The sequence below is a fragment of the Elgaria multicarinata genome, chromosome 2, assembly GCF_023053635.1.
Source record: "Elgaria multicarinata webbii isolate HBS135686 ecotype San Diego chromosome 2, rElgMul1.1.pri, whole genome shotgun sequence".
Taxonomy (NCBI): domain Eukaryota; kingdom Metazoa; phylum Chordata; class Lepidosauria; order Squamata; family Anguidae; genus Elgaria; species Elgaria multicarinata.
Window position 1 is genome coordinate 180823299 of NC_086172.1, and position 26853 is coordinate 180850151.

The following is a 26853-nucleotide window of genomic DNA, read 5'->3' on the forward strand; positions in this document are numbered from 1 at the left end:
GCACTTCTCCGGGCTCCACCAATGCGAGATATATATGCTATGATGGGACGTGGGAGAGGGCTTTCTTCGGTGTGGCACCCCGGCTATGGAATGCCCTCCCACTGGAGGCCCAACTGGTGCCAGCACTGGTTTCATTTCGGTGCCAGGTTCAGACATGGCTTTTTAACAGAGCTGTTGATGGCCAAATCCACCAGCCTGCACACTGTCTTGTTTTAATTGAATTTTATTGTTTATAAAATTTAATACTGGTTTTATTTATTTATTTATTAAATTTATATACCGCCCCATAGCCGAAGCTCTCTGGGCGGTTTACAAAAGTTTAAAACAGTTGACGTTAAAAAAAAAAAAGTATACAAAATTTAAAACCATCAAAAATATATAAAAAACACACAGTAATGGTTTAATTTGTTTTAGAATTGTATATTTATTCTATTTTATATGCATGATTTTATCTGTATGCCGCCCTGAGACCCTTGTGGTGTAGGGTGGGATATAAATATTTTAAATAATAAATAAATAAACATTTTCAGTTTGTGCAGGGCAGCAGTGGGGGGATTAGTAGGCCTGTAACTCCATGCTAATTATTGGGCATCCTGGTGGATTCCTCTGGAATGCTCAAGATTTTGGTGGAAGGTGCTCAGGGCCTGGGTTCATTGGCAGATGAGTTGATGTGGAAAGGGTTCCAGGGGAGCAATGAGCTCCAAAGCTATGTTTTACAAACGCTATGCTCTGTCTGATATCACCAGGACTCTGGGTCATGCAACATACTTCAGACTGGCCGAAGGAAGTTCTTATAGAATCATAGAATAGCAGAGTTGGAAGGGACCTACAAGGCCATGGAGTCCAACCCCCTGCTCAATGCAGGAATCCACCCTAAAGCATCCCTGACAGATGCTTGTCCAGCTGCCTCTTGAAGGCCTCTAGTGTGGGAGAGCCCACAACCTCCTTAGGTAACTGATTCCATTGTCGTACTGCTCTAACAGTCAGGACGTTTTTCCTGATGTCCAGCCGCAATATGGCTTCCTGTAACTTGAGCCCATTATTCCGTGTCCTGCACTCTGGGAGGATCAAGAAGAGATTCTTCTTCAGGTAACATATAATTAACATGCGAAACTCGTGGCTACAGGACAATCTTCCCTAACCTGTAGTCCAATACTTCCTCCAGATGTGTTGGACTACAACACCCATCACAACCCTTTTCTTTGAGGAGGAAATGTGATGATGTCACTTTAACCCTGTCATGAAATGGTGTCATTGGAACTCTTTCCACAAACCAACCACATCCAAAGAAACAGCCATTCCATATAATGATCCGTATGTCTCTCTTCCATATACCGGTCAGTGACAGAAAGCAAAGATTACATAGAAAGGCCACGTAAGAACAACAAATCAGGAAAGATTACATCACACGGTGATGCGTGACGTCATGACGCATTCCACGACCTCAAACTACAGCTCCCAAGATGCAGTTTGGTGTTGTGTACGTGCAGGAACACGTATACACAGAGCAAGGTCTCGGATTGCAGAAGAATTATCAGATGAGATTACATGATTGGATTTGGTACTTTTACACTTAATGTAAAAGTACATTTACATATTCTTCTGTGGTAAATTAGGCCATCACTAGTTAAAAGCTTTCTATCCAGCCTAGGATTACTGAAGTGTTCGATTCTGTGAAAATATTGAAACAGAAGCTTTGATTTGCCTAAAAGGGCTGATTGTGATTTTTATACATTTTATTTATTTATTTATTCATTTAAGACATTTATATCCTGCCCTATATCAATAAGATCTCAGGGCAGCGTACAGATAAAGCACATTTTGGTGCTTTGTGATGGCTCAGGAAAGATTTAAGGCTGCTTTCAATGAGTGTTTTATAGCACACTTATGACTGACCACTCACAGATGTTCGCGGGTCATTTTGATCATGACGTGATCCTCCTGCGTGTCTCCCGCTCCTTTCCCCAGGTTTAGCGATAAAAAATAAGCCTCAGAAAAATTGGCTCGTCGGTACTTGTCAGGATTTCCTGCCGTGCGCAGATTATAAAATTCCCCCTAGGGGGCACTGTCCCATTGAATTGCATTGAACTGTACAAGCCACGTGGTTGCTGCTCTTTTCCCCATGTATTTTCAGCTCGTTTCATATGTGGAAGAGAAGCAGGAAGCAAAGCCGCAACAATTAGAAAACACGATTCCCCTCCATCTGAAAGTCCTTTTTGGGGTTGGACAGGGGTGATTCTGCTGCCCCACTGGCCCAGTAGGGTCATCCCAGTTCCAGGCATGTGATAGCGGTTGATTGATTAATTGCATTTATACCCTACTTTTTTTCCTCCAAGGAACTCAAGGCGGCATTCATAATCCTCCTCCTCTCCATTGTATCCTCACAACAACAACCCTGTGAGGTGGGTTGGGCTGAGAGTCTGCGCCTGGCCCCAAATCCCCCAGTGGGTTTCCATGGCCAAGTGGGGGCTAGAACCCGGATCTCCTGACTCCCAGTCCAACACTCTAACCACTACACCACACTGGCTCTCTATTCCATTGAGAAAAAAGACATTGCAGGAACGGATGAACCCAGAGACATACACTAGAAGGATTATCACAGCGTCTGTGAAGAACAATTTTGGCCACGGTTGCCAGCCAGCTGGGTCTGGGATGAAGAAGAAGTGCCTGGGATCTATGCCAACCCCAAATGTTCATCTAATAATGAACCAAGTGACTAAAAATATCAAATAAACCACATTATTGTCTCAGGAAACACAAACGAAACCCGCCCCCCCCCCCAATGACTTCATGCCAAGCTCTGCCCACCTGCCTGTCCCAGCATTTCTCCACCAACGCTGCCCTTGAACGGTTCGAAATCCCCCATCACCCCTATCATGCGAAGGTCCGTGTAAGTAATCCCTCTTTAGCTACTACCACTGTGAGCATGTCAGGGTGCAAAGAGAGGATATGGCGGGACTTAAGGAACTTCCTATTTATTTTAAAGAAGGTGCTCACGATAAGCAGGGCAAAGCTTTGGATCAAACGGTTCTTATTCGGCTGGCAGGCTTCTGATGCCGACATATGCAAAAACATCCATGGGGGGCATTCACCACGGCAACCGATTTCCGGATGTTTCTGTCGGTGAGAAAATAAGCGTTAGAACAGCTATTCGAACAATTCCTGTGCATTTTCTTCTTCTGCATGGTATTTTATTCTTTTAAATATCAGTATTGCATTTTATATCTTTAACATATTTTAGTTTTTAATTCTTTGTAATCCACGGAGACAACATTAATTATTGGGTGGATTAGAAATGTAATAAAGAAATAAGAATGAGCACTGGTTTTCTGTTTATTCCTTTGAACTTGCACCAGAAAATGTGGCAGGTCCACCTAGCAGGGAAGGCAGGCTGGCTTTCAGTGTTTTGTCTTCATTAATCTTTTCTCTGTATGAAAATTGAGGCTTGTGTAGAACACACTTTTGACAAAGTGCCCCATGACATTCTGATTAGCAAACTAGTCAAAAGTGGGTTAGATGGAACAACTATTAGGTTGATTCACGGTTGGCTACAGAATCGGACTCAAAGGCCGTAGCTAGACCTAAGGTTTATCCCAGGATTGTCCTGGGGTCAAACCTGTTCATCTATGTGCCACACAGGGCATCCAGCACTCAGGCAGGGACGAACCCGGGATGATAGTGGGATAAACCTTAGGTCTAGCTACGGCCAACGAGTGCTTATCAACGGAACCTTCTCAAACTGTGGGGAGTGGGGTACCGCAGGGCTCAGTCCTGGGCCCGGTGCTCATTTGGACAAGGAGGTGCAGGGAACGCTGATCAAATTTGCAGATGACACAAAATTGGGAGGGATAGCTAATACCCTGGAAGACAGAAGAAAACTTCAAAGTGATCTTGATAGGCTGGAGTGCTGGGCTGAAAACAACAGAATGTAATTTAATAGGGATAAATGCCAAGTTCTACATTTAGGAAAAAGAAACCAAATGCACAGTTACAAGATGGGGGACACTTGGCTCAGCAATACTACAAACGAGAAGGATCTTGGAATTGTTGTAGATCACCAGCTGAATAGGAACGAACAGTGTGATGTGGCTGCAAAAAAAGCAAATACTATTTTGGGCTGCATTAATAGAAGTATAGAGCCTCGTGTGGCGCAGAGCAGTAAAGCAGCAGTTTCTGCAGCTGAAACTCTCCCCACGGCCTGAGTTCGATCCCAGCAGAAGCTGGTTTCAGGCAGCCGGCTCGGGTCGACTCAGCCTTCCATCCTCCCGAGGTCGGTAAAATGAGTACCCAGTTAGCTGGGGGAAAGGTAATAATGGCCGGGGATGGCAACGGCAAACCACCCCGCTAGAAGGCCTGCCAAGAAAACGTCAGCGAAAGCTGGCGTCCCTCCAAGAGCCAATAATGACTCAGTGCTTGCATGAGAGGTTCCTTTCCTTTCCTCATAGAAGTATAGCTTCCAAATCACGGGAGGTACTGGTTCCCCTCTATTTAGCAGTGGTTAGGCCTCATCTAGAGTATTGCGTCCAGTTCTGGGCTCCACAATTCAAGAAGGATGCAGATAAGCTGGAGGGGGTTTAGAAGAAGGCAACGAGGATGATCAGGGGTTTGGAAACAAAGCCCTGTGGGGAGAGACTGAAAGAACTGGGCATGTTTAGCCTGGAGAAGAGAGGATTGAGGGGAGACATGATAACACTTTCCAAATACTTGAAAGGCTGTCCCACAGAGGAGGGCCAGGATCTCTTCTCGATCCTCCCAGAGGGCAGGACACGGAATAATAGAATCATGTTACAGGAAGCCACATTTCAACTTCTTAACTGTTAGAGCAGTATGACAATGGAAATAATTTCCTAGGGAGGTTGTGGGCTCTCCCACCCAAGAGGCCTTCAAGAGGCAGCTGGACAGCCATCTTTCAGGCATGCTTTAAGGTGGATTCCTGCACTAAGCAGGGGGTTGGATTTGATGGCCTTATAGCAGCCTTCCTCAACTTGGGGCGCTCCAGATGTGTTGGACTACAACTCCCAGAATGGGGCATTCTGGGAGATGCAGTCCAACACATCTGGAGCGCCCCAGGTTGGAAGGCTGCCTTAGAGGCTCCTTCCAACTCTACTATTCTATGATTCCGTGAACTTTGGGGAAACTTGTTATGCACACAATTGCATATATAATGGAAAAAGCACTTTGCAATTATGGTATATAATGCTTTGGTATAGAATGGCTTACAATTTTATATAGAATGGCTTGCAATTCTATAACTGCTTTGCCGTGGTCCTTGCTTGTTTAAATGACCACTGTGGGAGGTGACATTAAAACGAACAGACATCATTCCTCCGCTGGGAGTTTTCATGAGTACAATGGTGCTGGCTTAGTTGAGGTGAGATTCCAGTCCTGCCCTTTCTCACAGAACCAATAGGAGATGCTATGGAGGAAACCATCATCTCAACGTGGACTCTGGGCCCCTCGCTAAGGGCAGCCGTTCCCTCCGTGTGCTTCTAGTCACTGAATTCTTAAAAAGAAGAGCTGGAACGTCTTTCTCTTTGTTAATATTTGAGAGGATTACGTTCTGACCTGCACCTTCCCTTCAGCTTGGGTCATTTCCTCGATGCGCTGCTGGAAGGGGAGGAAATTGCAGCCACTCTCTGGGTGTCCCGTTGATTCTTTCCAACCTGCTGGAATGGAAGGGCTTAAAAACCGCCCAATGGTATGGCTTAGGGCCAATGGTAGGGAACAATTGCTGCCTGCCTGCATTCTGTAGGGTGACCCTATGGAAAGGAAGACCAGGGCTCCTGTATCTTTAACAGTTGTTTTGAAAGAAACACAGGCACAGGGCCTCATTGAGCAGGGGGTTGGACTTGATGGCCTTATCGGCCCCTTCGAACTCTATTATTCTATGATTCTATGATTCTTTGAAAGGGGAATTTCAGCAGGTGTCATTGGTATGCATGCAGCACCTGGGGAAATTCCCTCTTCATCACCACAGTTAAAGCTGCAAGAGCCCTGCCCTCTTGACCAGCTACAAAACAGGGCAGGGCTCCTGCAGCTTTAACTGTGGTGACGAAGAGGGGACTTCACCAGGTGCTGCATGCGTACAAATGTCACCTGCTGAAATTCCTTTTTCTATGCAACTGTTAAAGGTACAGGGGCCCGATCCTCCTTTCCATAGGGTCACCCTAGCATTGTGGCTAAACAGACATACCAAACGGAGCCCACGTTAGCAGAGCTACTGAGCGAGGGCGCCAGCCCCTCTGGCTCTGCATGCTCTGTGCTGAGTGGCAGTGGCTCGCCCAGGTTTCCCAGGAGTTGAACTGGGGACCTTAGTGCGTGCAAAGCAGATTATTATTATTATTATTATTATTATTATTATTATTATTATTATTATTTATTTATATAGCACCATCAATGTACATGGTGCTGTACAGATTACACAGTAAATAGCAAGACCCTGCCACATAGGCTTACAATCTAATAAAGTTGTAGAACTACAGCCCCACCCTTGAAGCAGGGGTGGAGAAACACGGGCACGGGGCCACATCTGGCACTCCCAGGGGTCCACATCTGGCACTCCCAGGGGCCCAAGTGCGAAAAGAAGGAAAACCCCACAGGGGAGTAAAAAATAAGCCAAAGGCAAGGGCGGAACCAAGAAATCTTCTACAATAATATTATTAGTAAAAGGTTTATTAAAGTGCCAGGTGCCTACGCGTTTCAAATGCGGTTGCGTTCTTCCTCAGGGCTTTATAACAGTGCAGTTGTCTGCAGAAGCTGCTAGGCTAGCATGACACAGGAAGAAGTGAGATGTATATTTCCTTATCTATCTCACTTCTTCCTGTATCACAGCCTTCCTCAACCTGGGGCGCTCCAGATGTGTTGGACTGCATCTCCCAGAATGCCCCAGCCAGGCTGGGGCATTCTGGGAGTTGTAGTCCAACACATCTGGAGCGCCCCAGGTTGAGGAAGGCTGCTGTATCAGAAAGTATTTGAAACGTGTAGGCACCTGCACTTTAATAAACTTTTTACTAATAATATTATTGTAGAAAATTCCGTAGTTCCGCCTTTGCCTTTGGCTTATTTTTTACTCCCAGGGGTCCAGGCTGTCTCCCCTCCCACTATTCCTCCATGAGGCCCCCACCCCTTCCTAGGGCCCTTTCCCAGCTTTAGTGAAGTCCCTCCGCCCAATTCTAAAAGGTTGAAATGCCTCTGCTGAGGCTCAGTTACTGGCTGGAAGAGCTTTGAGATAAAATATGGCGGTATTTTTGGCACCGCCCCTTTAGCCCCGCCCCTCTAGCCCCGCCCACCACTGAAATGCACACACCCCTCTGAAAGGTTCTCCAAAATGGAATTTGGCCCTCAGGCTGAAAGGGGTTCTACCCCCTCGTATCCCCCTCGTATCCCTACGGCCACTCTGTATTTGTTTGATGGCCCAAACGTGGTGGGTGCAGTTCAAGGCACGGAGACCGCACGTCCTCTGCCCCAGATGGCCGAGGGTGCGTCAGATGGCTCCACAGCCCGTTCTGCCTTTCTTAAACAAGACGAGGGCAACCGAAGCACTTGTGAACAACCGAGTGAGGAAAGCGAGCGTGGCAGCAAATGCCTCGTGTTTTCGCCTGGTTCTTATTTCTTTATGGAGCCCCTCCAGCGTGCGTGGTGCTTTACAGAGGACAGCAGTGCAGGTCCCTGCCCCACGGGGTTTACAATCTAAAATTTGACACAGGAAGGAAGAAGAGGAGGAAAAAGTGGGGAGTGGAGGGCCAGGGTCAGTCTTGTGCGATGAATAGCCAAGCCTGTCCCCAAGAAAGGGCTGCGTTTCTGGCCGCTTGCTAATTAGCACAAACAATAGAGTTACATGCAAGCTAACGAACAGAGTGCTGCAGCTCAGAATAAGCAATCTAATTTCCTATGTGGAGGGAGGAGAGGGGAAGATGGGGTTCCGTTAGGCAGCTGAGAACTGAAATACCCCCACGGCGGCGGCTTCGGAATAGTCTGACTTCTCCATTTCCTTATCAAGAGAGATGACTGGAGGCCCAGGGTGCCCTTTGGAAGGACCTGTTCATTGAGAAATGTGGCAGCAGAGTTGTCAGGTCTCCAGCGCTCCAGCTAATAATAGGAATACTGATGCAAAACACTTAGATCCAAGAGTCAACGAGCTCCATCACACCAGCGTTTTCGTCCTGCCTTGTTGACTGTTTTGCCCTATGACCCTCAAACGATGTCGTCCCTAGTCATGTTGCGTCTTCCCCTCCATTTTCCATGTTTTTCTGGGGCGGGGAAAGTGTGGTAATTTTTTCTCCATGCGGGATAAAATCGCCCTTCTGTCCCCATGTATTGCAGTCCTTGTGCTATGTCGCAGAACGTCCCTTCTTGGGGGCGTTGAAGGGCAGTCTTGCTGATGAAAGATGAGGGTGGGAGCAGTTCTCCTCCAGCACATTGAGTCGGTGGAATGGACTTTCACTGCTCCAACCCTACTCTCATTGCTCTATTTCCCTCTTTTTTTGCCTGCTTTAGAGGTGCCCAGCTGATGAAATGCCAAATCGCTAAATTTTAGGTAACAAAACCCGAGCGAGGGGTGGGGTGGGGGCAAGGTGCCCACGTCCATCAGAATGTCCATCCACCACAAGAACCAATGAACTGGAGGGGGAAGGAGAAGGGGTGGGGGTGGGGCGGCGATTCCAGGAAGCGTGAGCCAGCGCAGGTGAAAAGGTAAACAAGGTGAAACAGCGCAACACCGCACGCACGTGAAAGCGACCAGAACTTGACACGCTAATGAAACGGAGGTGGAAATCGCGGATGCATACCAGGGAAAAAAAGTAGGTGTGATGGATGTCAAAGAGGTGGGCTTGAGATTAGAATTTGCCACCCTAAGAATGGACCCCAAAACCAGAGTCTCAGGGCCAAAGCTTGAGACCTTGCAACGCTAGGTAACAATGTGTGTGTGTGTGTGTGTGTCACCAGGTGTCTGTGAGGAACGTGGACAGGCGATGCTCTTCATAAAGGAGCATCGGTCTCCCCAAAAGCCCTTGCTGCACCCCTCCAGGTGTCTCTTGCAAATCACCTCCAGACAAAGCGTCACTTAGGCCCTTTCTACACCTAAGGATTATCCCAGGCAAATGGAGGGATTGTCCCTGCCTGCTCCCGGGATCCCCTGTGTGTCATTTGGATGCACAAGGATGATCCCGTCACGATCCTGGGGAAAAAGGCAGGTGTAGAAATGGCCTCAGTGGTACCTAAGAGTGTCCAGCTGCTGGCAATCATGTGAAAGCGTCTCTTGTACGGCCGGTGCTTCCACGTGGAGCTCCCAGACGCTGCTGCTGTGATGTGTGTGGCTTGAAAAAAGGGCCATGCTTAAATCGCTCTTTGGCGTGCCCCATGTGATCCCAGTCCTTGCAGATGTGCTGCAGATGTTGGTGTGTTCTGTGTCAAGCAGCAGACATTCCCGCTGCCACTGGGGCAGTAGATTTGCAAGGGCTGTGGCAGCTTGGTCAGCTAGACCGGGCTCCGAGAGAGGGACGAGCAAAAGGTGATATAATCCCGTCTTCTGCCATTATAGCTCCTTCCAAACCCCAGAAGACAACGGCCTCCTCCAAGATCCTCTCTTTCTTCCAAGTTCCGAGCTGACTTTTAATATGTCTTTTAATGTCTTTTAATATGTCTTTTAATATGTCCATTAATGTCTTTTAATGGAACCAGTTCCCTAGGGAGGTGGTGGGCTCTCCCACACTAGAGGCCTTCAAGAGGCAGCTGAACAACCATCTGTCAGGGATGCTTTAGGGTGGATTCCTGCACTGAGCAGGGGGTTGGACTGGATGGCCTTGTAGGCCCCTTCCAACTCTGCTATTCTATGATTCTATGATTCTATTGATGCCAAAAGCTTCCTCTCTTGTCTTTGCAATCTTGGTTGCAGCCGCCATCTCATTTTGTGGTTCCATCTGATTCAAAGCAAACCGGCCTTTTATCTGGGCAGGATCTGGTGCTTGATGAGTTTCTTTCAGGAATGAGCGCTTGTTGATCCTTGCGATTGTGGGACCAGCAACACAGGGGTGGGAGGTGTGAAGGTACGGGGCGATGCACAATCCTTGCTGCTTTGTGATTTCTGCGGGAACTTCCTTCAATTATTCATTGCCGGCGCTCCATGGAAGAATCGGTTCAATGTTCTCCCTTTAAAATCAGGATCAAAGAATGCACATCCTAAGCGCTCGTTCATTCTGGAATCGGGAGATAGTGAGAAATGCGGGCTTTGCTGCCAACATCGCCGCTCTGATGTCTCCTTTGTTTTCTGCTAGCTCCGTTTGCGGCTATGATGGATTTTGAAGGGATCTGAGAAATGGCACAGTTCTGCGAAAAATTAGAATAAAGTGTGGGTTTAAAACGGGCAGGCAGGAGCCAGCTCAGAGGGACTCTTGGTTCTCAGCGGTGCGTCTCCAGCATTGCTTTCCCTCCCACGGTCAGCGCGGCACCCCAAGGGTTGGCACACATTTCATGGTTTACTTGGGGTGGGGATGATCCCCACGGATTTCCCTTTTCTCTGGCCAAGCCTTAGAACTTGGCTCCAGCCATTTCTGTTTCTCTCATCTCTTAGGTATATTTTTAGGAAAGATTAGGCATGGGTGAGGCACCCATGCCTTGTACGGCCATGGGTTCAGGAATTAGCGGAGTTACTTCCCCCAAAACTGAGAAGTAGCTTGGCTTATTTATGAGCCAAAGCCAAATTCCCACTATGAAGCCACAAAGCCCAGCCCTGCAATCATAGAATCATAGAATCATAGAATAGCAGAGTTGGAAAGGGCCTACAAGGCCATCGAGTCCAACCCCCTGCTCAATGCAGGAACCTCCCCAGGACATGGGTTCCATTGTCATACTGCTCTTATAGTCAGGAAGGTTTTCCTGATGTCCAGCCAGAATCTGGCTTCCTGTCACTTGAGCCCATTAGTCCATGTCCTGCACTCTGGGATGAAAGAGAAGAGATCCCGGCCCTCCTCTGTGTGACAACCTTTTAAGTATTTGAAGAGTGCTATCTTGTCTCCCCTCCATCTTCTCTTCTCCAGGCTAAACACGCCCAGTTCTTTCAGTCTCTCTTCATAGGGCTTTGTTTCTAGACCCCTGATCATCCTGGTTGCCCTCTTCTGAACACGCTCCAGCTTGTCTGCATCCTTCTTGAATTGTGGAGCCCAGAATTGGACGCAATACTCTAGATGACATTTGCCTTCTCAACCAATGGAACAATGTGTTGAATTGTAGCTGGGAGTAGCTGGGAGAAGCCGCGCACTGGGCACAGCGCTCCATAGGAGCGCTGTGCCCATCGGGCTGTGGGGGGAGATCATGGACGGGGGGCGGAGGGGGCATCAGATATGGCGGGCGGGCGAGTGGGGGGGGTGGACAGGTGAACGGGGGGGTGGACATGGCGAGTGGGGGGTTGGACATGGTGAGTGGGGTGTGTGGACATGGCGAGCAGGGGGGTGGACATGGCAAGCGAGGGAATGGAGGACAAGCGAGTGGGGCGGTGGACATGGTGAGCAAGGGGGGTGGACGGGCAAGCGAGCAGACAGATGGGTGAGCGAGGGGGGCGAGTGAGTGGACGGGCGAGCGAGGGGGGCGAGCAGGTGAGCGAGTGAAGGGGCAAGCGAGGGGGTGAGCGGGCGAGTGAGCGGGGGGGAGTGGACGGATGGGCGAGCAAGCGGATGGGCGAGCGAGCAAGGGGGCGAGCGGGCGAGCAAGCGAGGGGGCAAGGGAATGAGGGAGCGGGCGAGCGGGGGGGGCGAGCAGGGGGGCATCAGACTTTGTGGGGGAAAATTGGGGGCAGGGGGGAGCGGGGAACCCCCTTTTTTTTTAAAAAAAGTCTTACCTTATCGTTGGTGTGCTCCTGTGCACATGGCCCCTTTAAGTTTTTTTAAAAATGGCTGACGCGACGGGGCTTTCCCTTACCCCGTCGCATCTCACGTGTAGAAAGGGGTGACGACCTGTGCTAGCTGCAGCGTGGCCTCGCTCCTTCTCCTCACCGGATTAACAGGTAGGTCTAGCAAGGCCCTTTGTCTCTTAGCTTCATCCCATGTACCTGTTTCCCTCGAATTATCCCCTATAGTGCTAAGCTGACATTGTTGTTGTTATTATTGTTGTTGTTGTTGTTGCTGCTAGCTAAATCACACCCTGGGCGGCAACGCTCCTAAGATCCTTTGCATACCAGGAAAAGGGTTTAAGGGTGGGGGGGATGTAAAAAAATCATAAAAAATCAATGGATGACCCAATCCCATTCAAATTTGGTATGCTTAAAGCTCTTCTTAATGTCTATTACTGTGCCATTTTTGATGTCTTTATCTTTAAAACTTACGCAGATGTAAGCATTTGTTTAATTTGAAGCTTAAGAGTATCAAATCCTGCTCCTGCGCCCCCAGTGGCCGCTCGGAAAACAACAAATGATTCGCTCCAAAACTAGTAGCAAAATAGGTCGGGTCTTTTGGCTTTATAGCACAATTAAAGCAGGATGCATGGGAGTACTTCACAGCCAAAGCAGATTATAAACTGGAAAACGTCGGAGTCCTTTGCACGCAATTCGCAGTGATTGCACAGTATAACGCTGGTGTGATGAAGCTCTCTCCCTCTCCCATAATACTAGATCTCAGCGGGGTCATCCCATGAAGCTGATAGGTGGGAGATTCAGGACAGATAAAAGGAAGGACTTCTTCACGCAGCGCAGAGTTAAAGTATGGAATTCACTACCACAAGATGTGTTGATGGCCACCAAGCTGGATAACTTTAAAAGTGTCCTGCTTGTGGGTTCCTGGCCGATGGCTGGTTGGCCACTGTGAGGACAGAGCGCTGGTCTGGATGGACCCTTGGTCTGATCCAGCATCAGGGCTCTTCTGATGTCCTTATGATCGACCTTCCTGTCTTCATGGATCCAATGGGCGGCTTGGGTAGGCAGAGCAAGTCCAGGGTCTGAAGGTACAAAACAGCCCAGACCAGGATGGTGAACCTCAGGCCTCTGGGCCAAATCCGGCCAACTGGCATCCCAATCCAGACCTCTGGGGTTCCTCAGATTGTGGTAGCTCCTTCCCCTGGTCCAGCTTCGGCTATTGGGTGGTATAAAAATGAAATAAATAAATAAATAAATAAATAAATAAATAAATAAATTTCCCTGGCTGCCAATTGTTTGGGGGTTTCATGCTTTTGCGCCCCCCCCCCTCTCCTAAGGCTTAGTTCCTGGCAGGAAGAACTTTAATCTGGCATGTGCTCCCTTGCCTTAGGCCCCGCCCTTGCATTTTCAGCCCCACCCCCCACTGGAATGTCTCATTCACTGCCTTGATTACCATGGGGGAAGAATATAAACACAGCAGAATATACATATACAATAATAATAATAAATAAATTGGGCAAACACTAGGCTAAAACTCTTTCCCACAGCCTCCTTGCTCTCCACTTTCAAGAAGCATTTTCCTCTTAAAACGTGGAATCTCATCCCTTCAGTGTGAAGTGGACTGCACTGTAGGTTATTTCCGCACATAGAATCAAAGAATAGTAGAGTTGGAAGGGGACTATAAGGCCATTGAGTCCAACAACTCCCAGCTTCCCTTGGGAGTTCCTTCTACTTCACAGATGGAGAAGGTGGACCTCTGAGGCCATCAGCAGAGGCCCTTCTCGCTTGGCTTCCTTCAGAGGTTCAACCAGGTCCTTTTTTCCAAGTCTTCAGGAAGGCTCTGAAGATGACCTGTTTTTTGCTGGCCTTTCTGAAATCTGTGGGTGGTAGGTTTTATTGGAGTTGTCTGTTTGTAGAGTGATAGTGAAGTATTTTATTTAGTATTTATTACTTTTCTATTTGTTTTTGCATATTTCTATACTTCTTAAATCTTGTACAGCCCCTTGAGAAAGTTCTAACCTTAAAGGTGGTCTGAAATATTATTTTAAATAAATGAATAAACTGCAGCCTGTGAAAAGAAACCTTTTCATGCAATAACTGGTTATGGTTTACATTAGGGCAATCTCTCTCTCTCTCTCTCTCTCTCTCTCTCTCTCTCTCTCTCTCTCTCTCTCTCTCTGTATTTTGAATAGTTTCCTCTGGCCCCTGAACAGTGGAAATTTAAGGGTGGACTTCTTGACATTCAACACATTGTTCCATTGGTTGAGAAGGCAAATGTCATCTAGAGTCTTGCATCCAGTTCTGGGTACCACACTTCAAGAAGGACGCAGACAAGCTGGAGTGTGTTCAGAGGAGGGCAACCAGGATGATCAGGGGTCTGGAAACAAAGCCCTATGAAGAGAGACTGAAAGAACTGGGCCTGTTTAGCCTGGAGAAGAGAAGATTGAGGGGAGACATGATAGCGCTCTTCAAATACTTAAAAGGTTGTCACACAGAGGAGGGCCAGGATCTCTTCTCAATCCTCTCAGAGGACACGGAATAACGGGCTCAAGTTACAGGAAGTCAGATTCCAGCTGGACATCAGGAAAAACTTCCTGACTGTTAGAGCAGTACGACAATGGAATCAGTTCCCTAGGGAGGTTGTGGGCTCTCCCACACTAGAGGCATTCATGAGGCAGCTGGACAACCATCTGTCAGGGATGCTTTAGGGTGGATTCCTGCATTGAGGAAGGGGTTGGCTCCATGGCCTTGTAGGCCCCTTCCAACTCTACTATTCTATGATTCTATGATTCTGTATATGATTTGGTCAATCTCCCCCCCTCAACCTCACTAGAAATTGCAACCTTCTGTCCCTTATATAATACATTTGGGTCCCAGTTGGACCACGTCCCAACATGCCTCTCTTCAGAAGCCATGGAGGGACAGTTATCATTTGTAAACCTCAGTGATGCTGACATCTCCAAAATGCACCTTGTAATGTATGTGTATGTGTGTGTGTGTGAGAGAGAGAGAGAGAGGGAGAGACAGAGGTGGTGGTGGTGGTGGAAAAGAGAGCTTAATTAATGTTTCACCGTAACATGTCTGTTTATAAAGAAATTATGTACTATGAAATTGGGTGACGTGCAGTGAAATGCATCTCCTAATGGCCAGGCTGACGTTTTAAGTGATCAATAAATCACATAAATATTAAGACCTTTCCGAAGGAGGATAATAAAATAAGGCATTTGGAAGCAGGAGTCGCTGCTGCTACTTACAATTACCCACCAAATAAAACAGTTTTATTGTAAGTGTAACTTTAATCGCTATGTAGAAGGCACAGATGATCAAACTTGGGTGGTGCATGGCGGGTGGAGAAAGAAGTGTAGAGAATCGATTCTCAGGAAAAAAATGGGGAAGCGAAGTCGCTTCAAATGGTTATGTTAAGGTCAAGCATAGCCGTCTTTAAAAAGGAAAACAAAGCAAGGAGTAAATTTTGTTGTCTGTTTCCAAGATTCCCGGGAGCAGTAAACTTAAGTTACTTGCAGCGAAACACTCATGGGTTGAAGCAGCAGCGTTGTGGTTGGTTCCCCTGGTGGCAGTAAACTAGCCTTCTGTACTGAGCTCAGAGGTGATTTATGGCGATCACTTTGAAATATTTCAAGCAGCGCTTTACAGACATTCTCTTCGCTTTCCAGATATTGCACCCACGTCAGACAGGGAGGGGCACTTTGCACTTTGTCAAGCAAAAGGAGTGCTGAAAAGTTGGCAATGTCTAAGGTGAAATTTACATGGGAAAATAGCGAATCTCACAAGAGGCGAGGGGAGGTGGCGAAGGAAGTAGGAAAGGCAGTGAAAAAGAGGACTCTCATTCACAAAAGACTCATGCCAGGAATGGGCAAGAGGCCCCATCTGGCCCCCGGATGGCCACAACCCATTTTCCCAGCCACAACACTTTTCCCCAGACCAGAGATCACGTAATTTCCCAGCTTTTGTACATCATAGAATCATAGAGCTGAAAGGGGCCTCTAAGGCCATCGAGTCCAACCCCCTGCTCAATGCAGGAATCCACCCTAAAGAATCCCTGACAGATGGTTGTCCAGCTGCCTCTTGAAGGCCTCTAGTGTGGGAGAGCCCACAACCTCCCTAGGGAACTGGTTCCATTGTCGTACTGCTCTAACAATCTGCAAGCTTTTCATAGAATCATAGAATCATAGAATAGCAGAGCTGGAAGGGGCCCACAAGGCCATCGAGTCCAACCCCCAGCTCAATGCAGGAATCCACCCTAAAGCATCCCCGACAGATGGTTGTCCAGCTGCCTCTTGAAGGACTCTAGTGTGGGAGAGCCCACAACCTCCCTAGGGAACTAATTCCACTGTCGCACTGCTCTAACAGTCAGGAAGTTTTTCCTGATGTCCTGCTGGAATCTGGCTTCCTTTAACTTGAGCCCGTTATTCCGTGTCCTGCACTCTGGGAGGATCGAGAAGAGATCCTGGCCCTCCTCTGTGTGACAACCTTTTAAGTATTTGAAGAGTGCTATCATGTCTCCCCTCAATCTTCTCTTCTCCAGGCTAAACATGCCCACTTCTTTCAGTCTCTCTTCATAGGGCTTTGTTTCCAGACCCCTGATCATCCTGGTTGCCCTCCTCTGAACACGCTCCAGCTTGTCTGCGTCCTTCTTGAATTGTGGAGCCCAGAACTGGACACAATACTCTATATGAGGCCTAACCAGGGCCGAATAGAGAGGAACCAGTACCTCACATGATTTGGAAGCTATACTTCTATTAATGCAGCCCAAAATAGCATTTGCCTTTCTTGCAGCCATATCGCACTGTTGGCTGCTATTCAGCTTGCGATCTACAACAATTCCAAGATCCTTCTCGTTTGTAGTGTTGCTGAGCCAAGTGTCCCCCATCTTGTAACTGTGCCTTTGGTTTCTATTTCCTAAATGTAGAACTTGGCATTTATCCCTATTAAATTTCATCCTGTTGTTTTCAGCCCAGCACTCCAGCCTATCAAGATCACTTTGAAATTTGTTTCTGTCTTCCAGGGTATTAGCTATCCCACCCAATTTGGTGTCATCTGCAAATTTGATCAGCGTTCCCTGCACCTCCTCGTCCAAATCATTAATAAAAATGTTGAAGAGCACTGGGCCTAGGACTGAGCCCTGCGGCACCCCGCTTGTTGCCTCTCCCCAGTTTGAGAAGGTTCCATTGATAAGTACTCTTTGAGTCCGATTCTGTAGCCAACTGTGAATCCACCTAATAGTTGTTCCATCTAGCCCACTTTTAGCTAGTTTGTTAATCAGAATGTCATGTGGTACTTTGTCAAAAGCTTTGCTGAAGTCAAGATATATGACATCCACAGCGTTCCCATGGTCCACAAGGGAGGTTACCTTATTTTCCTCATGTCCAGCCAGAATCTGGCTTCCTTTAACTTGAGCCCATTATTCCATGTCCTGCCCTCCGGGAGGATTCGGAAGAGATCCTGGCCGTCCTTTGTGTGACAACCTTTTAAGTATTTGAAGAGTGCTGTCATGTCTCCCCTCAATCTTCTCTTCTCCAGGCTAAACATGCCCAGTTCTTTCAGGGCTCATCTACACCAAGCAGGATATTCCACTATGAAAGTGGTATGAAAGCAGTATATAAAAGGCAGGAGCCACACTACTGCTTTGTAGTGATATTGAAGTGCAGTACAGGTTCTACGCTACTGCTTTATAGTGGTATTGAAGTACCCTGACAACTGTTGGGGCCCATCGACACATCTACACCGAGCAGGATATAATACTACGAAAGTGGTATGAAAGCAGTATCTGGTACGTGTCAATGGGCCCCAACAGTTCAATACTGCTATAAAGCAGTAGTGTGGCTCCGGTCTTTTATATACCACTTTCATACCACTTTCATAGTGCTTGGAGTAGGTGAGCCCTCAGTCTCTCCTTATAGGGCTTTGTTTCCAGACCCCTGATCATCCTGGTTGCCCTCCTCTGAACACGTTCCAGCTTGTCTGCGTCTTTCTTGAAGTGTGGAGCCCAGAACTGGACGCAATACTCTAGATGAGGCCTAACCACGGCTGAATAGAGGGGACATCCTCTCCTACCCCACTTCTAAAAGGTTGAAATGCCTCTCCCAAGGCTTAGGAACTAACAGCAAGCATGTTGATCTACAGCAAAGTGGAATTCAGAGTAGCTAAGTGGCTAGGGTCAGGGCCGGTGCCAGGCTTTTTTGCGCCCTTTGCAAGGTGAGCTGCTTTCACCCCCCCACCGTATCCCCCCCACCCCAGGTAGGTGGAGACAGGTTACCTGTCCCTCGCCTGAATTCCTTCTGGCTTGGTGGGACGCTGCGGTGGGGTGGGCGGGCAGCTCCAATTCCATCCGTTCGCCGCCCCCCCCCCCCCAGCGTCCCGGCTTGTCTTTGGCTGGGAGCCCTCAGCTGAAGCCAAGCCAGGAAGCTGGGGGAGGGCAGTCAGACGGCTCCACATTCTGACTTTCGGCGTGCATTGGAAGTCAGAACGTGGAGCCGTTCCTTCCCACCTCCCAGCGTCCTGGCTTGGGTTTGGCTGGGAGCCCCCAGCCGAAGCCAAGCCGGGAAGCTGGGGTAGGGTGGTCAGACAGCTCCATGTTCTGACGTACGGCGCGCGCCGGATGTCAGAACATGGAGCCGCTCGCCCCCGCCCCCTAGTGTCCCAGGTTGGCTTCGGCTGCTGGGCGGGCGCCCAGATGAAGCCAAGCCAGGGACGCTGGGGAGCAGGGCGGAAGGCTTCGGAACGGCCGCACCCGGAAGCTGCCCTCACTCGGCCAGAGCGGTTCTGCGAGTGGGAGGGTGACTTCCGGGGGGCGCCGAACTTGGCGCTGTAGGCGGCCGCCTAACTGGCCTTTATGGAAGCGCCGGCCCTGGTTAGGGTTGCAACTCTGTGCACACTTTCCTGGAAGTAAGCCCCATTGAATCTTGTGGGATTTACTCCTGGGTTAACATAGGACTAGATTTCATGAGTGTGAACGTTGAGTTTGGAAATTCTCCATTCAAATCTCTCCTCCCAGCTCCGACCCTGTGAAGTGGCCTTAGGTTGGGTCTTGAGGGAGCATCTTCCCAAGTTGGAACGAAGCGTCTCTTTGGCTTAGAAAAGAGAAGATGGTGTGTGTGTGTGTGTGCGTGTGCGTGTGCGGGGTGGGATGGAGATAGAATTTTTTGTCCTTTTCCATTATTTGAGGACCTCTGATCAGCCGGTGCAACTTGCTTGGCAGTAGGTTCAGCAGACACCGAAGAAAGCTCTTCACACAACACATACATGAGGGTCAATGTAAGTACTGTATTTCTTCGATCGTAAGACGCACACTAATTTCAGTACCACCAACAGAAAAAAAGAGCTTTGATTCTAAGAATAATAATCGCACCCGCGATTCTAAGACGCACCCAGTTTTTAGAGATGTTTATATGGGGAAAAAGTGCGTCTTGGAATTGAAGAAATACGGTAAGTGTAAAATCCCCAACTTCGCAGGCGCATGCATGGGGCCTGTGCTGGTGGTGAGTGGCCATGAAAAGCCTCAACCCAGGGCATGTCAGGGGTGTAAGGGATCATGAAGGAAATGGTTTAAAAGAAAATAAATGGCCAATACTGTAAAAATATTTAAAAGAATGGAAATGGCCAATATTGTAGTGCCTTTATACAAGTCTGTGGTGCGAGCCCATTTGGAACGTGCAATTCTGGTTGCTGCACCTTGAAAAAAATATTATAAAGCTGGAAATGGTGCAAAAGAAAAGGGCAAACCAAATGATCAGGGGGCTAAGGAAAGGTTACAATGTTTGCAGCTTTTAGCTTAGAAAAAAAAGGGTGAATAAGTGTGAGGACATGAGCAGTGGTTCCCAAAGTGGTTCCCAAAGGGGGGCACTCGAGGTGGTCTTTTCCGAGAAGCGCCTCTCCAGAAGGTCTTAAAACCCAGGGACATTTTTATGGCAGAAGGTAGTTTGGTCCCAAGCCATATAGGGGAAGAATCCACACATGTATTAATACCGTTTAAGAAGAGTCCTTTTAACAGTGAATTGAAATGTTTCAAAAGCACCAAAATGCTAATGAAGAGACATACCCTGCTTGGTGTGCCCCGCCACGCCGGCTGCAAAACAGAGGCGTTTGCTGTCTTTTCCCTCCCTCCCTCGGCAAGCCTGAGACAGGTGCTTCCCATTTAAAGGGTCCAATTGAGCTACAGAATGACATTGAACTGAAGCCAAAGTTTAAGAAATCGTACCAGGAGTTTTGGTTACAGAAGGAAATTTCTGATCGCTATCCTGCACTATGGAGAGTGGTTCAGAAGCTCCTGGTTGCATTTCCAACATCATATTTGATGGAATGTGGCTTTATTGTGGTCTGCCTACTTCTCTCCAAGCAAAGAAATCGATTCCAGATTACTAAACGTGGTGATTTAAGACTCATGTTAAATGACTTTAAACTAGACATTGGGAAACTGGTATCCCTTCTCATCACATTAAGAATTTACAGAATAGTGAGGTCCTCTACCCTAGTTACTAAATGTGGTATCTAATATCCTGGCTAAATGACTATCAGACTTTGAAAAGATGATATCACTGGATCAAGTTCACCAATTATGTTTAATTGAATAAACTAAAAAAATGTAATTGGATTTTGAATAAATATTCAATTAATTGTTACTGTTTTGAATTTTATTGTTATAATCTTTCTTAGTAGGTCGTTGAAAACCGCAATTCTGAATAATGTTTTTTCTAGGGTAGGGTACGGCGCACTGGGCATGAGTTTGTGGAACCAAGGGGGCAGTGACCTGAAAAAGTTTGGGATAGGGGTATACAGAATTGCTTCTGTTCAAGCTGGGACAGTTGTGCCCTCTTCTCAGAACTGGGTGCCCTTCCTTCATTTGTGGACTCCCTCTTCCCCCAACCATGTCAATCAGCTATTGTGAGATTATCACATCTTTTTGGCATTATGCAAGGGAGCTATATGTATGAGACTTCTTTTTTTTAAAAAAGGAAAAACATTGAAAGGAGACTGGCAGAAGAAGTAAACATCTCCTGGGGGTAGAGGGGGGAAATATTTATTTTATGAACTGAAACTTCCCATTCAATGGAAAAAATATTGGTAGAAATATGCATGACATGCTGAAATATGGGAAGGGGTAGATGAGGAAAGGCACCATAGGCGTGCACATGGAGTATGGTAGGTGTGTCCAGGCACACCCTAATTTCCCAGGGCTGCCTCCGCTTTCCTGCCCCCCCCCCACTGCTCCAATTGGAGTGAAGGATGGAAAAGTGCGCTTTCTTCTGGAGGCCCTGGAAAGCACGCTTTCTCCTCCTCTGCTTCAATCGGGGCCTCTAAAATGCACACCCTAATGAAATGAGCTGCACCCACCTATGAAAGGCAGAGGTGTGAAAACAATTTATGCCCCAGAAGGTTCTTCTGGCCAAGTTCCATGGAAGTGAATGGTTACTGAGCAAAACCATGGTCTATGGGGCCTCGATTGGGAGGAGGCCCCCCAGGGGATTTTGCCCCATAGCCTTCCCTTCCCTCCTGAGAGGGCCGTCCCTATCTGCAGACGGGTCCCAGCAGTGGCTGGAGTTTTGCTCTTCTGTGCCACGCGCCGGGGGTACCAGCCTTCATGCCGTCAGAGTGACAATAAGTCAGCCGAGCGTCTCATCGGAGATTCCGTCTGCAGCTGGCAAAGACGGAGCTAAAATAGAAGTTGACCCTGAGATGCTAATGAGGAACTCTTCAGACCAAGATGGTAACTTATGCTAATCAGCACTGACTGCTTGTCAGGCGTTGGGCTAACGACTCCCCCTAAAAGGTCAGAGAGTTCACTCTTCCCTCCCGACGGATTCAAATTAAATAACACCGCCATGAAGCTTGTCTCATCAAGAGAGGGAAGGCGACGCATTCTTCTTGGCAAAGGAAATCTGGGGAAAGTTTTCACTCTCAACAGAATGGCTTATTGAAGCCGTTTGGGACATTTTCACCCAACCTTTTGGACCTTTCGCCCAGCCAGTGTTTCTTTCCTCTTCCTCTTCCCACATCACCACCACTCGAAATGTCTGGTTTATCCAATATCTGAGAGTTCTCCCTTACAAATGGAGCAGCCTTCCACAACCTTCTGTGGTCCAGATGTGTTTGTCAGCAACTCCCAGAATCTTCCAGTCAGCGTAGCCAATACATCTATGGGTGCAAGATTGGGGGAAGGCTGAAAGAGAGCGAGGTTCACAAGGAAGCAGGCATCCCAGTATGAATTCTCTGCTGGACGGACAAGTGGATGTCCACATCAGAGCGAGTGGCTATAATGCTAGACGTGTGATTTCGGGGGGCATCTGGCGTCCACAAAGGGCTCCTGAACTGGGACCATCAATCACAGCCTTGCTCAGATGAGGAGGACACAGAAAGCTGTCTTATAACAGGTCAGGCCACTTGTCCATGGTCTGCTCTGACTGAGACAGCTCTCTGGGGTCTTAGCAAGAAAGGGGCCATTCCCAGCCCACGCTACCTGAACGTTTATAAATTAGAGATGCTGGCAATTGGACCTGGGTCATTCTGCCTGAGAAGCAGGCGTTGATCCACTGAGCTCAAGTCATAGAATCATAGAATAGTAGAGTTGGAAGGGGCCTATAAGGCCATCGAGTCCAACCCCCTACTCAATTCAGGAATCTACCCTAAAGCATCCCTGACAGAGGGTTGTCCAGCTGCCTCTTGAATGTCTCTAGTGTGGGAGAGCCCACAACCTTCCTAGGGAGTTGGTTCCATTGTTGTACTGCTCTAACAGTGAGGAAGTTTTTCCTGATGTCCAGCTGGAATCTGGCTCCCTTTAACTTGAGCCCGTTATTCCGTGTCCTGCACTCTGGGAGAATGGAGAAGAGATCCTGGCTCTCCTCTGTGTGACAACCTTTCAAGTATTTGAGGAGTGCTATCATGTCTCCCCTCAATCTTCTCTTCTCCAGGCTAAACATGCCCAGTTCTTTCAGTCTCTCTTCATAGGGCTTTGTTTCCAGACCCCTGATCATCCTCATTGCCCTCCTCTGAACACGCTCCAGCTTGTCTGCATCCTTCCTGAAGCGTGGTTCCCAGAATTGGATGCAATACTCTAGATGAGGCCTAACCAGGGCCGAATAGAGAGGAACCAGTACCTCACGTGATTTGGAAGCTATACTTCTATTAATGCAGCCCAAAAGAACATTAGCTTTTTTTGCAGCCCTATTGCACTGTTGGCTCATATTCAGCTTGCGATCTACAACAATTCCAAGACCCTTACTTGCTTGTAGTATTGCTGAGCCAAGTATCCCCCATCTTGTAATTGTGCATTTGATTTCTTTTTCCTGGGTGTAGAACTTGGCATTTATCCCTATTAAATTTCATCCTGTTGTTTTCAGCCCAGCACTCCAGCCTATCAAGATCACTTTGAAGTTTGCTTCTGTCTTCCAGGGCATTAGCTATCTCACCCAATTTTGTGTCATCTGCAAATTTGATCAGCGTTCCCTGCACCTCCTCATCCAAATCATTAATAAAAATGTTGAAGAGCACTGGGCCTAGGACTGAGCCCTGCAGTACCCCAGTCATTGCCTCTCCCCAGTTTGAGAAGGTTCCATTGATAAGTACTCTTTGAGTCCGATTCTGTAGCCAACTGTGAATCCACCTAATAGTTGTTCCATCTAGCCCACTTTTATCTAGTTTGTTAATCAGAATGTCATGGGGCACTTTGTCAAAAGCATTGCTGAAGTCAAGATATATTATGTCCACAGCATTCCCACAGTCCACAAGGGAAGTTACCCAATCAAAGAATGAGATCAGATTAGTCAGACAGGATTTGTTCTTGACGAATCCATCCTGGCTTCTTGTAATCACTGCTTGTTTTCAAGATGCTTACAGATGTACTTCCCAGCCCCTCCCAGAACAACAGCCAACGTGGTCTGTATTGACACTGTGGCTCCAGGGACTGGATTTTAGGGCTGGGTGTGCGGGAGCAGAGGAAACACATCCCTTCCCCTTTCCCTCAAAGGGTGATTGGTACTGTTTGAGGAAGGCACCGCAGGAGCCAGGCTTTTGTCCTATCGTAGATTTCCTCTTCCTAAGCCAAGAGTTGTGCAGAACTCTTTTGGGTGAGCTGAAGTTGGGTTTGTATTTTGACGCGCTGCGCATGGCAAGTGCCCACTCAGCAGCCACCCGGGGCGGCCTGAGCCTGCATGAGACTAATGAGCGCAGAGAGCTTAAACACGGCCCTCCGGGTGTCAAAGGGAGCTTTCCAGCTGACTTAAGTGCTTTGGACTCATTCTGTAGACAGCAGTAATGTCATTTCTCAGCACTTCTGGCTGTATGACAGAACAGCTTAGGCAGCAAAGAGGTGCCCGCATGACAAGGAGCGGAAAAGCCGGAATTTCTGAAAAACAAAACAAAAAGCCAAACTGAATGATTGTTTCTTTCCCTTTACATCATCCTTCTCCAACTGGGTGCCCATCAGATATGTTGGACTACAACTCCCAAGCTTGCTGGGCATGATGGGAGTTGTAGTCCAACATGCCTGGAGGGTACTTGGTTGGGGAAGGCTGTTTTATGTCTGTCTGTCTGTCTGTCCATCTACAATTATCTACCTTTGAGGCTGGAATCCTTGTCCAGCACATGTTTTCCACTGTGTGGCTTCATAGCTGGCTTCTGATATATACAGAGTGCCCAAAGCACACAACTACAAGATATACATTCAGGGATGGACAGTGATAATTAACTTTGCTTATTCACAGATACGATGGTTATAACTGATGCATTCACCTGCATGGCAAAATGACACGGTCATCAATGTCAAACTGCTGGTTGCCTAATAAAACTGTGCATGAAAATTATTATTATTATTATTATTTATTTATATAGCACCATCAATGTACATGGTGCTGTACAGAGTAAAACAGTAAATAGCAAGACCCTGCCGCATAGGCTTACAATCTAATAAAATCATAGTAAAACAATAAGGAGGGGAAGAGAATGCAAACAGGTACAGGGTAGGGTAAGCAGGCACAGGGTAGGGTAAAACTAACAGTAGAAAGTAACAGTAGAAGTCTGCACAACATCAAGTTTTAAAAGCTTTAGGAAAAAGAAAAGTTTTTAGCTGAGCTTTAAAAGCTGCGGTTGAACTTGTAGTTCTCAAATGTTCTGGAAGAGCGTTCCAGGCGTAAGGGGCAGCAGACGAAAATGGACGAAGCCGAGCAAGGGAAGTAGAGGCCCTTGGGCAGGCGAGAAACATGGCATCAGAGGAGCGAAGAGCACGAGCGGGGCAATAGTGTGAGATGAGAGAGGAGAGATAGGAAGGAGCTAGACCATGAAAAGCTTTGAAGGTTAACAGGAGAAGTTTATATTGGATTCTGAAGTGAATTGGAAGCCAATGAAGAGATTTCAGAAGCGGAGTAACATGGTCAGAGCGGCGAGCCAAGAAGATGATCTTTGCGGCAGAGTGGTGAACAGAAACCAACGGACTGATGTGAGAAGAAGGAAGGCCAGAGAGAAGAAGGTTGCAGTAGTCCAACCGTGAAATAACCAGTGCATGAACAAGCGTCTTGGCAGAAGAGACAGACAAAAATGATCGAATCCTGGCAATATTATACAGGAAAAATCGACAAGATTTAGCTACTGCCTCAATATGAGGAATAAAGGAGAGCGAGGAGTCGAATATAAAGCCAAGGCTACGAGCTTCCTTGACCGGAGTAAGCGTAACATCATTGACAGTAAGAGAGAATGAGAGATGAGGAGAAGGTTTAGGAGGAAAAACAAGCAATTCAGTCTTTGCCATGTTAAGTTTCAAGCGACGATGAAGCAGCCAAGCTGAGATATCTGAAAGACATGCCGAGATACGATCGTGAACATCAGGAGAAAGTTCCGGAGATGACAGATATAGTTGTGTATCATCGGCGTACAGATGATATTGGAGGCCATGAGATTGAATAAGCTTGCCCAAGGGCAGCATGTATAAGGAAAACAACAAGGGGCCAAGCACCGAGCCTTGCGGAACCCCTACTGAAAGGGGAAAGGAGGAAGACGAGCTGCCATTAGTCAACACGCTGAAAGAGCGACCCGCTAGATAGGAGGCAAACCAGTTATAGACAGAGTCACAAAATCCAAGGTCATGAAGGGAATCTAAGAGAAGATCATGATCAACCGTGTCAAAGGCTGCAGTTAGATCAAGGAGAATAAGAACGGAATAATGGCCTTTAGACTTGGCAGTAAGGAGATCATTGGTGATCTTAGTAAGGGCTGTTTCGGTGGAATGCAGAGGACGGAATCCATATTGAAATGGATCCAAAGCAGAGTTACTAGAAAGAAAGTCAAGACAGCGAGAGTAGACCGCACGCTCCAGGATCTTTGAAACAAACGGCAACAAAGAGACAGGTCGGTAGTTAGACAGAGATAGCCTATCAAGAGTAGGTTTCTTGAGAATGGGAGAGACTGTAGCATGTTTAAAAGCAGAAGGAAATGAACCAGAGGACAGAGAAAGATTAATAATATGTAGCAAGGAAGGGAGGATAGCAGGAATAAGATTAATAAAGACGCGAGAAGGAATCGGATCACGAGAACAAGTGGAAGGCTTCGAAGAGCGCAGTATTGTAGACAGTTCATCCGCAGAGACCGAAGGAAACGCAGAGAAATTTGCAGGAGGAGCTGACAGATGAGGAACAGGAACTGGAAGAGGAGCAGAGCTGGCCAGATCAGAGCAGATAGTTTGGATTTTAGCATTGAAAAAAGAGGCAAAGTTATTAGCAGACAGAGAGGCGGGGAGAGATGGCGGATTAGGCTTCAGAAGAGAATTGAAGGACGCAAAGAGCCGCTGAGGATGCCTAGCATTTGACTGGATCAGCGTTGAGTAGTACTGCTGTTTGGCCAGTGAGATGGCAGAAGAGAAAGAGGAGAGTACAAATTTGTAATGGACAAAGTCTGCCCGGTCCCTGGTCTTACGCCAAAGGCGTTCAGCTGCCCGGGAACAAGAGCGAAGGTAGCGGAGGGAAGAGGTGAGCCACGGTTGGGGTTGAGAAGGGCGAACTATCCGAGTTGTA